Genomic DNA, 12,349 nt, shown 5'->3' on the forward strand with positions numbered 1-12,349 from the left:
GTTGAACCACCCCTGCATTCTGGGATGAATTCCACTTGATCAAGGTGGATAATGGATTTGATGTACTGTTGGATTTTGTTTGCAAGGATTTTGTCCAGGATCTTTGCATCTAAGTTCATCAGGGAAATAGTGATGTAGTTTTCTTTTCTTGTGGCATTTCTGCCTTGTTTTGATATTAGGGTGATAGTAGCTTCATAGAAGGAGTTTGGGAGCTTTCCCTGATCTCCAATGTGTGGCACAGTTTGAGAAAGATTTTTTTGAGTAGAATTCAGCTGAGAAGCCATCTGGTACTGGATTCTTCTTTTGGGGAGGTTTTTTTATGATCTTTTAAATTATGATGGGTATGATAGGTTTGTTTAGGAGATTGATCTTCTCTGAGTTTGGCTTTAATAGAAGGTATGTTTTTAGGAATTTATCCATTTCCTCCACATTATCCAGTTTTGAGAAGTGGCAGTTTTTGAAATAAGTCCTGATGATTCTCCCAATTTCACTTATGTCTCTTGTGATCTCTCCTTTTTTAATTCTAATTTTGATAATTTGAAGTACTTCTTCTTTTTGCTTGTCAAATTTGCCAAGGCTTTGTCAATGTTGTTTAATTTTTCAAAGAATCAACTCTTTGTTTCAACAATTACCTTAGTTTTTTTTTTTTTTTTTTCTGTTTCCAATTTATTAATTTCTACTCTGATCTTAATTTTTTCTTTCCTTCTGGAGTGGTTTTTTTTTTTTTCTTCTTGGTTTGTATTCTTCTTGCTTTTCCATTTCCTTTAAGTGGATGGTTAGTTTGTTGATTTGGGATATCTCTGTCTTTGTTATAAAGACAGTTAGTACTATGAGAACCATCTTCATTGTGTCCCATAAGTTTTGGTATGATTTGTTCTCATTGTTATTCATTTCTAGAAATTTTACAATTTCATTTATTGATCCACCCACTACCCATTTATTGTTTAAAAGTGTGCTGTTCGGTTTCCAGTAGCCAGTGGGATTTTTGATGGGTATTTTATTGTTAATTTCAAGCAATATAGCATTGTGTTCTGATATCATGCAGAGGATTATGTCAGTCTTCCTAAATATATGGAAGCAGGCTTTGAGACCCAGTATATGATCTATTTTAGAGAAGGTTCTGTTTGCTGCTGAGAAGAATGTGTAGTCCATGGACTTGGGGTGGAACATTCTGTAGATGTCCATTAGGTATAAATGTTCTTTGGTTTTGTTGAGCTTTCTCACTTCCCTGTTGAGTTTCTGATGGTGTTGGTGGTTATTTCTGTTTTATTGTCAAGTAGATTTTGTTTTATGAATTGTGTTGTATCTGGGTTTGGTGCACAAAGACTGATGATTGAAATACCCTCTTATTGGATTGTTCCCTTGATCAGTAGGAAGTGGCCTTCTTTGTCTTTTTTGATTATTTTTGGTTTTAAGTCTATTTTATCTGATATTAGTATGGCTATGCCTGCTTGTTTCTTATTCCCATTTGCTTGGAATATCTTTTTCCACCCTTTCATCCTGAGGACGTGTCTGTCTTTAGTGGTGAGGTGAATTTCTTGAAGACAACATATGGAATGATCTAACTTTCTGATCCACCCTGTTAGCTTGTATCCCTTGATGGATGAATTAAGGCCATTGAGATTTAGGGTAAGGACAGTGACGTTTGATTTGATCCCTGCTATATTATGTTGGTTTATGTGGTTTGGTGTTTTCATGGACTTTGAAGTTTTTTGTGCCTTCTCTGAATTAGGTTATTGTGATTTTCTTCTTGTAGGCACTTGAGGTTGATTATTTGATTCTTCTGTTTGTTGAATTTCCTTAAATTCTCTCTGTAGGTTTGGTTTTGTGTTCATATCATTGTAAAGCTGAGTTTTTCATGGAAGGTTTTTCTTTCACCATCTATTATAAGGGATACTTTTGCGGGGTAGAGTAGTTTGGGTTAGAAGTCATAGGTTTTTAGAGTTTGCAGTGTTTCATTCCAGGCCCTTCTGGCTTTCAGGGTTTTCGTTGAGAAGTTTGAAGTGATTCTGAGGAGGTTACCTTTAAATGTAATTTGTTGTTTTTCCTTATCTGCTTTTAGGACTTTCTCTTTGATGTCAATGTTTAGAGTCTTATTGGCAATATATCTTTTAGGCTTTCTCCTTTGGTCCAATTGTTTGGAGTTCTGTTAGCTTTTTGCATCTTGATAGGCCTTTCTTTTGAGAGAATGGGAAAGTTTTCTTTGATCATTTTGTTAAATAAGTTCTCCATGCCTGTGGTCTGAATTTCTTCCCCTTCTGGTATTCCCATGGTTCTAATGTTAGTACATTTGAGGGTATCCCACATTTCCCTCATGTTCTGTTCACAGAAATTTTTGAACTTATTGAACCTTTTGCACTCTCAAAATGTTTCTTCTGTTTTGTCTTCCAGATCTGAGTTTCTGTCCTCCATATGGCTGAATCTATTCCTCCGAGGCTCTCAGGAGTTTTGGGCTTATTCAATTAGGTTTCCATTTTCTACTACTTTTCTATGTATGATTTCCATTCCTCTGTCAAGCTCCCTTTTCATATCATAGTCTGATTTTCTTGATACCTCTTGAAATTCATCCTTGCATTTCTTAATGTCTTCATTTAGTATCTCCAGATGTCTTTTGGGGCCCTCATTTTATTCACTCTCCTTCATATGTCTTAACTGTCTTTGAACTCCTTCCATTTTCTTATCTATTAGGTCTAGTCTAATGATGGCAGCATCCACATGATTATTGGTCCTTTGTTGCTTTTCTGCAAGTTATACCAGTAGCTTGATCAGGGTTACATTGCTCATAGCTTCATTTTGGTGTTATAATCCTAATGAATCTTCTATTTTTTTCAAAGTACTAGCTCTTTGTTGCATCAATTTTCTTAATTGTTTTCTTATGTTCCAATTCATTAATATCTGCTCTGATCTTGATTATTTCTTTCCATCTGCAGTCCTTAGGGTTGAATTCTTATTTTTCAAATGTCTTTAGGTGGATAGTTAGGTTATTACTTTTCAATCTCTCCATCTTTGTTATGAAGTCGTTTTGTGTAGTAAGTTTTGGCAAGTTGTTTAATTTTCATTCAACTCTAGAAATGTTACAATTTCTTTTTTGATTTCTTCCAGTATCCAATCATCGCTTAAAAGTGTGTTGTTTAATCTTCAGGTGCTGGTGGAATTCCTGATATGTCTCTTGTTTATTTAAAGCATTATGATCTTATATGATGCAGGAAGTTATGTTAATTTGCCTGAAGTTATTGAGGCATGCTTTATGGCCGAATATATAGTCTATTTTGGAGTCGGCTCCATGGGCTTCTGAGAAGACTTTGTATTCTGTAGAATTGGGCTGGAATATTCTGCAGAGTGTATTTAAAAAATTAGTTCAGGGCTGGAGAGATGGCTTAGTGGCTAAGCGCTTGCCTGTGAAGCCTAAGGACCCCAGTTCAAGGCTCAGTTCCCCAGGTCCCACGTTAGCCAGAAGCACAAGGGGGCACACGCGTCTGGAGTTTGTTTGCAGAGGCTGGAAGCCCTGGCGCGCCCATTCTCTCTCTCCCTCTATCTGTCTTTCTCTCTGTGTCTGTCGCTCTCAAATAAATAAATAAAAATTTAAAAAAATTTTAAAAAAATTAAAAAAAAATTAGTTCATATGCATTATATTCTTTTATCACCTCACCCCTGTTCCTGTTACTGTGGAGGCCCTCCTCAGTGGGGTTATGGTATTCATTGTGAAGTCATGAGAGTCATGAGTCTTCAGTCAACCCCTCTGAGGTAGAATGCCTCAGGGAATTCCTACTCACTCAATGGCTCTTGTAGTCTTTCCACCCCCTGTTCAGTAATATTCTCTGGCCATGGTAGGCCTTTTGGCTGTCTGATTTAGTGTTTAGTTTTCTGTAGCCTCTGAATTTCTGCTTTGATAGGTTTTAATTGATCATGATGTCTATCACCAATGACCTGAAGCTGATCTGATTGTCCAGCTGGCAGTAAGAGCAGTATTCATGTTGTAACTGCCTCTAGAATTTCTCCTGGGCCCCAACAGATGTGGTAAAGGTAGAATGTCTTCTGATGGGACAGTTGACTATATTCTTTCTTACTGAGGGATCTTGGTTCTCCTCTGTTTTCTCTGCCATATGTAAAATGAAACGTTCTCTGCCTGAGAGTGAGAGCAGCTTGTGTTAAAGGGGGTATGCAAGGTTATTTGAGAGACTTATTGGTCTGTAAACCCACTCTTCTCTTCCAGGCAGCAGTGGGGGCTGCTTTCCAAGGTCTGCAAGTTTCCTGACCATATGATTCTAATTTACTTTCCAGTACTAGATATGAGTTCTCTCCTAATGAGCAGACCTCATGTCCAATCAGAGAACAGAGTTTGTGTGTCAGTGTTGCACAAGTGTGTGCTTCTTGTCCAGGTGGTTGACTTTATAGTCTGCAAGGTCCCCCACTTATTCATGCTATTTATGACCCTTATCTACCAGCAGCTCCAATAAGGCTTTTCACCACAATGAGGGTTAGCCAGGAAGGCACTAGTTTCCCTTTTGGTTCTAGAATGTTATTCCAGTGTCCTGTGACTGCAGCCTGTAGTCTTCAGCAATAGGATCTTACCTTTTAGCTCTGGCAGGTAATGAAGTGTTTTGGCAATGAGCTGCGTTGTTTTGGGGACCTCATGGATCTCCCTGGCCAACAGCTCACTGTGGGGGCAACCTAATTGTGGGTTGAGGATTTAACAGCCTTACTTCATGTTTTTGAAGCCTAGGATTTAGCAGCCATACCCCATGTTTCTTTTAATATTTTTATTTATTTTTATTTATTTGAGAATGATAGGGACAGAAAGACAGAGAGAGAGAGAGAATGGGTGCACCAGGGCCTCCAGCCACTGCAAACAAACTCCAGATGTGTGTGCCCTCTTGTGTATATGGCTAACATAGGTCCTGGGGAATTGAGCCTTGAATCAGAGTCTTTAGGCTTCATTGGCAAGTGCTTAACCGCTAAGTCATCTCTCCAGCCCAACCCCATGGTTTTAAGGTTAAGCTTTCTCCACATTTTGTCTGGACTCTTCACCTTTCCCTTTTTTTGGTGGCTAAATCTTATAGAATATTAGCCAGAAGAAAGGTTTCTATGGGGTTGATTCATGTTGTCTTAATGTTTGTGTAATTCCCTCCCCTCTTTCCCTACCCATTTTTGTTTGCTTTTGTGTCCCTAGCTATTGTCTACTCTAATCCTATGAAAGTGTATTACTCTGCAATGTTTTCACTGGTCATTGTCCACTCTCATCCTTTGAATATGCTCCATTTTACTCTTAAATAAATTATATATGTCTTATACACTATGTCCTGTGTTTCTTATCTGCATTCTTTGAATGATCACAAGGACCAGGGCCAGGAATTCAAGAGGAGGTGAGACTGTGATCTTGGTAATTACATGACTATGGAAAGGAGGAGTGCTGACTTGTGTATTATAAAATGAGCCAGGTTTTTGTTTCATTGTGTCATCTTTGAAATCTAAACAAAGTGCCTCATGTCACACTAATGGGCAAATAAAAAGCATTTGTCTAAACTAATGGTAAATATGTATTTTAAGTACTGTACCTCTCAGAAATTATGGACACTAAGTAAATTTTACATTCATTGGTCTTTTGTTAACAGTTTATATAATGTCATTTTTGAGCTAATGGAATTTTATGTTTTCTAAAAATACCAAGGTCTCAAGAATTACATTTTTTAAAAAATATTTTATTTGTATTTATTTATTTGAGAGAGGAAAAGAATATGAGAGAGAGAGAACAGCTGTGCCCGGGCTTCCAGCCACTGCAAATAAACTCCGGATGCATGTGCCACCTTGTGTATCTGGCTTATGTGGGTTCTGAGGAATCAAACTGAGGTCTTTTGGCTTTGCAAGCAAGCACCTTAACAGCTAAGCCATCTCTCCAGCCAAATAACTAGTATTTCTTTTAATGTAAACTAATATGTGTTTTAAGTTACATTTCTACAGTTTCTTCTTGCCTTCCACTGACAGGAAATATAAGTATGTTTTGTGTGTGTATGCATGTGGTGTGTGTTTGTGTGCATGTGTTAACTTTATTTCTTTCTGCCAGTTTTGAAGTGAGGCTTTCCCTACCCATTCTGAAGGCTTTCATTGATCCAGTCGCCACGCAATGACAGAAACTTAACCATTTATCCTGGGATATAGGGTTTGTATGTACATGTATGTGAAAAGCAGTCCTACAATTCAAAAACACTGCAAATAAAGCAGAACATTAGATGTACTAGAATCAAACTTTTAATAGAGACTATATGCTTTAACTATACTTCTGTTGTATTCTAGATTTCTAAAATTTGCTCATCCTGCATAACTGTAATTTTTTTTATTAGTTTTGTACTCTGTGTATACAGTCAAGTTGGTACCATTGTTACCCTCATTCCTGTCTTCCCCCTCCACAGGGGCCCTTCTTGTTTGGGTATACGGGTTGTGCATTTTGTGGTTAGCCATCAGTTATGGGTAGGAGGAAGTGTCTCTGTGTATCAGCAAGTTTTTAACCTTTGAGACAAATTTCACCATTTATCAACCTCCCTGTCAAAATTTATATTAAACATTTCTCTATGTTTTCTTCTAAGAGATTCAGCATATCCATTTTTTTTAAATTAGTTTTCTATTCAGCAAATACAGGCAGTTTGGTACCATTATTAGGCTCATCTGTGACCTACCCCCTCGCCAATGGCCCCTCCTTGTTGATGTATATGTGTCGTGCTTTGTGGAGTTTGCCCGCAGTTATTGGTACGATAAATGTCTCTGCATATCATGACCCAACATGTTCACCATATCCACTTTCATTGATTTTTTTTATTTAATCAAATTTAATTTTTCTGCATTTGGATATCTATTTTTCCCAGGATCTTTTATAGTAGACATTATCCTTTCCTTTGTTATGTTGCCTTGGTGGTTTTGTCAAAAGCAAGGTAACCATACCTACAACTTCAGTGAATTATTAATTGCAATATTATTTGGGTATTGGACTCACTTTTGCTATATAGGATAGGATCTGCAAACAAAGATGGTTTTACTTCTTTTTCTGATGTTTGCTTATTTTCTATGTCTTCACCTTATCTAATATCTCTACTATGTTCAAGATACTATTGAGTGGAAATATAAGCATTGCATCATTGACTTTTACCAGATCTTAGTCAAACAAGCTTTGTTGAATTGTTATTGTTGTTTTTATCAAGTACAACATTGTCTGTTGCCTTTAAATAAGTACACTTACTATGCTGAGAAAATTTCCACCTATACTTTTTTTGTTTCAACAATGAATGTTAGAGGTTCATTTTTATGCATTTATTGAAATTATCTTACTTTTTAGATTCTGTGATACATTATATTAAAGCTGTTTATAGTAATTATTCCATTTTTATGTTATATACTTTGCTGGCAAAATGCTCTCTGTAATGGCCTTCATCAGCCTCTCATTCTGAAGGATCTATTATCATGCCTCCACTTTAATTTTAATTTATTTTTAAGTTTTATCCTATTTTTCCTTAGGGTAAGTAAAAACTTTTCAACTGCATTTTAAATATATATATTTTTTAATGTTGGTGTGTACATGAGTATGTGGTGTGTGCCCATATGTGCATCTGTGTGGAAGGCCAGAGGTTAACAACAGGTGTCCTTAATTGTTCTCCCTTTTATTTTACTGAATGAAAACCTCTCACTTGAGCCCTTGAATTCACTTGACATATGCTAGATTCAGGTCCTTTGGTTAGCAAGCTTGTCCAAAGGATACTATGTCTGCTTCACTCCCCCATGGCTGAAATTACAGGTGGCCACCAGGCCCACCTGACTGACATTCCCATGGGGATTGGGGATTGGGACTCCAGTCCTCACACTTGCTAAGTAACTGCTTCATCCATTGAGCAATCTTTCCAGCCCCTGCTTACTCTTTAAAGAGTACATCCCTACTTTTATTGATCTTTTACAAAATTTTCCAGTTATATACTGGAGTGTGTGTGTGTGTGTGTGTGTGTGTGTGTGCTCTGTTCCTTCTTCCTTCTGCTAACTTTACCTTTAGTTTGCTCTTTGGATTTTATTTTCTTTAAATGTAAAGTTGGATTATTGATTTGAGATTCTTTTCCTTTTCTTTGTGTTTGTTGTTCTGAACTCCCCCCTTCTTACCGCTTTGCAGTATCTCTTATGGTTTTCTATGCTATGTTTCTATTTGTTGTTCATTTCAACATTTTTTAATTTTTTGTACTTTAATTTTTTCCCAGCAATTGTTTATTAGTAGTTATTTTAGCTTCTACATATTTGTTGATTTTCCCAATCTCTTACAGTTATTGAGTTCTAGTTATATTCACTGTGGTTAAATGGACTAAAGGATAACTAATATTATTTTCTTCCAAAATTTGTTAAGACATTTTTATGACCTAATTTATGATCAATCCTTCAAGTCCTGTAAAAGTTTCTTTGAATGATTGAGAATAATATTCATGTTGCTGTTGGATGAAAAGTTTTGCATATGTGAACTGCATTTGGTCTATAGTGTGTTGAATTCCATTCTCTCTTTCTCTCTAGATGTTCTATATATAGGTGAATGTGGGTATTGAAATCTCACACTATTACTAGATTATGATCAATATCTCCTTCAAACTCTGTGAACATTTACTATGAACATACTTAGGGGTTTGAGGTTTTAAATGTAGTTAGTCTTCTTATTTATATTTATTATATCTTTCTATTGAAGTAAGCTTTTTTTCATTAAGACCTTTGTCTCAGACACTTTTTGACTCAAATCTTGTTTTACCAGATATAACCTGATCCCCACTTTCTTCTGGCTATTCTTCACATGTGAGGTTCTTCTCATACCCTTTCATTGTCAGCCCTTGAGTTTGGAGTTTTTGAAGACTTGTTGCTGGATCTTTTAAGATATTCATTAAGATTAGTCTATATCCTTTCTTTTAAGAAGTTAGCTCATTTGAATTTAAAGTAATTACTTATGAGTGTTAGTTTGGAGATTGTGACAGAAGCATAATGTGGGAGACTATAGGTAGGTTTCTTCAAAAGTTTCTCAGAGTGGCTTTTCTTGAAAAGGCACATGGTCACTGCATAGATGAGCTGAAAAATGGGTTTACCCAAGCACAGTCTCACAGAGTACTGCCAGGCAACAACACTGAAATATTGGAAAAAAGGGAAATAAGCCAGGTTCCACCAAGGAAGATAGCAGCCAGCAACAAAAGTAATTCCAAGCACAGGAGTGTCTTTGGCCCAATAGAGCCCTGCAGAAAGCCTTCCACCACACATTGAAGGATCCTCAGCATACTACAGATTAAGTTATACATGACACACCAGAGGATCTCAGACTTGAGAATTGTACCAGAAAATTGAATCTAAAACAGAAACTGTTCTCAGAAGAACTATATATGTTGTGGTTTGAATGTAAGATGTCTCCCTTAGGCTTCTGTGTTTGAACACTTAGTTCCCAACTGATGACTCTGTTTGGTAATGAGAGCCAATATGGAGGAACAGGGTGACTGGAGGTAGGCCTGAATGTGTGATAAAGTGGCTTCAAGTTCTATTCATCCTTTACTTCCTGTGCTAAAATGTGACCCACTTTGCTTCATGCTCTTGCTGCCTTGCCTTTCCTCCTGTGACCCTTCCCCCTTTAAAAAGTGTTACTCAAACCCATAGGAAGTTTCTGAATGTACTAGAGTTTGCTCATTTTTATTATACTTAATGCTGTATTTTAAAATAATACAAATAATAAAAGAAAAGGATTTCCCTATGGCTTTACCACCATGTTTTTAGTTTTGGTTAGGCATCCTGACACCCTCCTCTTCTTGGTTCCCCTATTATGGCTCCAGTTCATTCTTTTTATCCTTAATATTCCTCCCTTTTGTTTATCTAACTGTCTTTCCCTCCCTGCCTTAGCCAACTCCTGAAACTTTTTTCTAGCTTACTTCCCTCTATTAACTTTTTTCCCCTTGAAAGCTACTTTTAAAAAAAAAAAAAATAATTTATTAGTTTTCTTTTCAGCAGATACAGGCAGTTTGGTACCATTGTTTAGGCTCATCCATTATCTACCCCCTCCCATTGGACCCTCCTTGTTGATGTAAATGGGTCGTGCATTGTGGAGTTAGCCCACAGTTATTGGTACGATAAATGTCTCTGCATATCATGACCCAACATGTGACTCTGACATTCTTTCTGCCCCTCTTCCGCAAAATCTGAAAGCTACATTTTAAAATTTTTATGTATTTATTTATTTAAGTTATGATTTTATTTAATTAAACAGTTTTGTATTCAGTAAATACAGTCAGTTTGGTACCATTATTAGGCTCATCCATGACCTAGCCCTCCTCTTGGCCCCTCCTTGTTGAGGTATATGGGTCATTTGTGGAGTTAGCCCACAGTTATGGGTAAGATAAATGTCTCTTCATATCATGACCCAACATGTGGCTCTGACATTCTTTCTGCCCCCTCTTCCACAAAATTTCCCTGAGCCATGTTGGGTTCATTTTTGGTCTGCTTCAGTGATGAGATGTTGGGGGCCTCTGGGGCTCTGGCTCTGATTTGGTAGAGTTGATTTTTCTCTATGTTGATCTCCTTCACTCTTGTGTTGGTATCCGGTTCATCAGGAACACAGCACTCTTGCTTGTTTTGCCAATTTTTCTTAGTGTCAGTCTGGGGCCCTATTGAGGTATGATGGGGTGGCTCTTTCCTTAGGATCTACATCTATCTGAAAAAGAGAAGCAGATTCTCCAATGGAGTGTAAGTTAGCATCAGGACAAATGAGATAACCCTTACATGTTATAGAGAATTTAATAGGTGTAGACCCTCTTGTAGCCCATGATTGTTGGTAGCTTAATACTAGAGAGTGGGCTTATGTTTGGATATGGTTCTGACTTGTTTCCAAGCTCCAGCTCTGGGTCCCGTACCACTGAGGGAATCAGTTAGCCAAATCAAGAGCAGTTGGGTCCACATCATGGCTGTGTGCCACATTGCACTTGTGTGGGCATCACAACAGGTTATTTGCTGCTAAGTAGGTTAGACCATGAGTTGCTTGGACAGATATTGGTCATTTCCTCCAGTCACCCATGTAGCACCTTCTGGCACTAGGTGAGCTGACTGTCTGGGGACTGACACTCTTCCAAATTCCAGCCATGCAGTTCCATTTTACATGTCAACCATATAAGGTGTCTTAGACCCATCAAAGGTTAGTGGTAAGACCCTACTGCTGAAAGCTACTTTTTATTTGTAAAAATCTGCTGTAAACTTCTGGCAGGTACCAATGGTCACCAGCCACTCTCGCACCAGGTAGTCTGCGTAGCCAGCAAACAGTGACTGACCATTGGCACCAGAAAGGTACACTGGGGCAGATGGGCCTTGCTGCTAGTACTGGTAACTTCTTGCTTCAGTTCATCTAAAATGATCTTGCCCTCCAAGTCCCAGATCTTGACGCTGGGCCCCATTGCAGCACAGAGCCAATAACAGATGGGGCTGAAGCACAGGACATTGATGATGTCCCCTCCATCTACTGTATGAAGGTGCTTGCCTTCATTGAGATCCCACAGCAAAGCCTGGCCATCCTTGCTTCCAGAAGCACAGAGACATCCACCTGGAGGGACAGTTACAGTGTTTAGATAGCCTGTGTGGTCAATGTGGTTGGTCTTCAGCTTGCAGTTAGCCATATTCCAAACCTTGACCAGCTTGTCCCAGCCACAGGAAACAATGATTGGGTTGCTGTTGCTTTTCCGGGAGAAGCAGACAAGAAGATGCAGAACGTGTTCTGAATGACTCTCGGCCTGGACAGTGTACTCACAAACACCCAGAGTATTCCAGAGCTTTATGGTTTTGTCTCAGGACCCACAGACAATGTCTATTGCCAATTTTTAATTGAAATTTTTATTGTATGAACATTTTTCATATTCCCAGCGGGTAATATTATCTTCCCTCTCTCCCACCCTCACTCCACTAAAAGCTCTTCTCAGTGGGATTACTAGATTCACTGTGGGGTCATGAATGCACCTCAATTGACTATTAATTCAACTTACATACAAATATAAAAAATAAAAGTTACAATTTCTTTTTTATAATTAAAAACATTTTTGGTTTATTTTTATTTATTTATTTGAGAGCGGCAGACAGAGAAAGAGGCAGAGAGAGAGGGAGAGAATGGGTGCAACAGGGCCTCCAGCCACTGCAAATGTTCTCCAGACACATGTGCCCCGCTTGTGCATCTGGCCAACCTGGGTCCTGGGGAATTGAGCCTCAAACCGGGGCCCTTAGGCTTCATAGACAAGCGCTTAACCACTGAGCCATCTCTCCAGCCCAAAAGTTACAATTTATATATATGAGAGGACAAGTAACATTTTTCTATCTGGACCTAGATTAT

General features: G+C 38.0%; 1 pseudogene; it reads right to left on the reverse strand.

Moving 5' to 3' along the window:
- Positions 1–11,205: 11,205 nt before the first annotated feature.
- The window catches only part of LOC101615548, a 59,471-nt pseudogene continuing 58,327 nt past the window's right edge, over positions 11,206–12,349 (reverse strand).

The sequence above is a fragment of the Jaculus jaculus genome, chromosome 7, assembly GCF_020740685.1.
Source record: "Jaculus jaculus isolate mJacJac1 chromosome 7, mJacJac1.mat.Y.cur, whole genome shotgun sequence".
NCBI classification, from domain to species: domain Eukaryota; kingdom Metazoa; phylum Chordata; class Mammalia; order Rodentia; family Dipodidae; genus Jaculus; species Jaculus jaculus.